Raw genomic sequence first — 2,568 nt, 5'->3', positions numbered from 1 at the left:
GCTTGCTGACTGGGATTCTAGCATGAGTCTGGGTCCTTAACATATCCTACCCTACAATAGTTACACCACCTCCTGTAAGGAAGGTGGCCTATTTTACTAGAATGCTCCCAGACAAGATTTTTGTTGAATTTAAATTTTGAATAGATAATTCATTCCCCTGATTCAGAAAGATAATCCACTGACTGGTGTGGCTCAGTGAATTGAGTGCCAGCCTGCAAACCAAAAGTCGCTGGTTTGATTTCCAGTCAGGGCACATGCCTGGTCCCCAGTTGGAGGCATGTGAGAGGCAACGGACACTGTACATTTATGGTTCTCTTCTTCTCTTTCTCCCTCCCTTCCCCTCTCTCTAAAAGTAAATAAATAAAATCTTAAAAAAAAGAAAAATGGAAAATCCCCCTTCCACTCTGGTTTCCAGCCACCCAGTTCTTAGACACACAGGTCATCACGGTTACTAGATCTTTCTGTATCCTTTCAGTTTCTTTAGGCAAACATAAGTATACATTCTTATTCTCATCCTTTTTATACACTAATGCAGGTGTTGGCAAACTTCAAGATACAGGCCAAATCTGGCCCATTGCCTGTTTTTGTAAAAATTTTCCTGGCAGTCACACACATCCACTGATGTATTGTCTAGGGCTGCTTTCAGGCAGAGTTGAATAGTTGCGACATAGATTCTATGACCAAAAACATTTCTTATCTGGCTCTTTAAGCAAATGTTTGCTGACCCCTACTTGAACTAAAGGAATTAGCCATACCCACTATTCGGCATTTCCCTTTTCTCACTTAACCATATAAGCCAAAACCCTTGCCATAGCAGAACATAAAGAACTCCCTCCTCCTTTTTCATGGCTGCATAGTAGTCTGCCACATGAGTATACTTTACGTTTTGTTGCTTCCTTCACTGTGAGACATCTGGGAGGTTGCAAATTTTCCCCCCTGCTACTAACAGTACTGAAACTTGATATAATTGCTACTTCCCACTGTTTGTGGGGCAAATTTCCAGAAACAGTTTTCTGAGTCTGCATTCCCAGGACAGCAGTCAGGGAGGGGGAAATCTGTGGGTGAGTCCCTTGAAAGTAAATGGAGAAAGTGGCATACATGGGTGCATTCTGCTGGGCAGATCCTCAAAGAGCAAAAGGTTGGAGACTGTGGTTGGACCTGGGAGCATGGGGATGGGCACTAACCAAGGTCATTGGCGAGCCTCTGGACATCTTCGACAAGCACAACACACTCATCTCCAGGTCACACTTGTTCCCCATGAGAATGACCTGTGCATTTTCCCAGGAGTAGGTTTTGATCTGTGTGGACCAGTCTTGCACGAAGGTGAAAGACTCCTGGTTGGCTACATCATGCATTAGCAGGAAGGCCATGGCTCTGCAGTAGTAAGCTGTGGTGATTGTACAGTACTGTGCCTGTCCTGCCATGTCCCATATCTGCAGCTTGATCCTCTTGTGGCAGTAGACAGTCTTGACCTTGAAGTCAATGCCCACAGTGCTGACCAAGGCGAATGAGAAGGAGTCATCTGCGTAGCAGAACAGGAAGGACGTCTTGCCCACACCGCTGTTGTCAGTGAGCAGGAGCTTGAATATGCAGTCGAAGTCCTGGTCTGCTGCATCACACGGGCCAGTGTGGGGGTCTCCAGCTGATGCCATCCTGGCAGGAAGTCTCTTAGGGGAGTAGGCAGGAGCGGTTCTGCGACACAGAGGTGAGGGATGGGGCGCACTCCCTCTGAGGGGATCACCTTGTGTGGGGTCATTGTCTTCAGGGTTTTTGCTTCCCAACTCACAATGGCCTGCCTTCCACCACAACCGAGACCCCAACTCTGACCCCACAGCCAAAGCCGCCGCTGCTGCTAGCCACCCAGAGTACTTTGTTTTTAAATGGATTTTTTTAACTATGAAAATATCTCACTGCCATGTTTATTTTTTCACTTTTCTCCAGAAATATCTGCTAGGGAGTAGGCTGTGAGATAAGTGATCTTTTATACTCTCAGCCCTATGAGTATTGGTACTGATATCTTCAATGTATTGGTTCAGTCTTTCTAATTCCTTTTTTTAAAAATATATATTTTATTGATTATTCTATTACAGTTGTCTCATTTTTTTTCTCCCCTTTTTCTCCTCCACCCTACACCACCTCACCCCCCAGCATTGCGCCCATCCCTTAGTTCATGTCCATGGGTCATGCATATAAGTTCTTCGGCTTCTTCATTTCCTATACTCTTCTTAACCTTCCCATTTATTTTGTACCTACTCTCTATGTTTCTTATTCCCTGTATGTTTCCCCTCATTCTCCCTCCCCATCCCTCTCTCCTCTGATCTTCATTATGGAATTCTGTTCCTGTTCTAGTTGTTTGCTTAGTTTGTTTCTGGTTGTTTTTTTTTAAGATTCAGTTGTTGATAGTTGTGAGTTTGTTATCATTTTACTGTTCTTAGTTTTTGATCTTTCTTTTTTGTAGATAAATCCCTTTAACATTTCATATAATAAGGGCTTAGTGATGATGAACTCCTTATCTGGGAAGCACTTTATCTGGCCTCCCATTCTAAATGATAGCTTTGCTGGAGAGAG

General features: G+C 44.1%; 1 pseudogene; it reads right to left on the bottom strand.

Moving 5' to 3' along the window:
• Positions 1 to 1,179: 1,179 nt before the first annotated feature.
• Positions 1,180 to 1,652, bottom strand: LOC129077795 (ras-related protein Rab-3D-like; annotated as a pseudogene).
• Between the last annotated feature and the right edge of the window lie 916 nt (positions 1,653 to 2,568).

Source organism: Pteronotus mesoamericanus, unplaced genomic scaffold, assembly GCF_021234165.1.
Source record: "Pteronotus mesoamericanus isolate MK-2021 breed Mesoamerican mustached bat unplaced genomic scaffold, CSHL_Meso_final contig_69, whole genome shotgun sequence".
Taxonomy (NCBI): Eukaryota; Metazoa; Chordata; class Mammalia; order Chiroptera; family Mormoopidae; genus Pteronotus; species Pteronotus mesoamericanus.
Note: the sequence above shows the minus strand (reverse complement) of the source record. Positions and strands in the feature narration are given on the sequence as shown.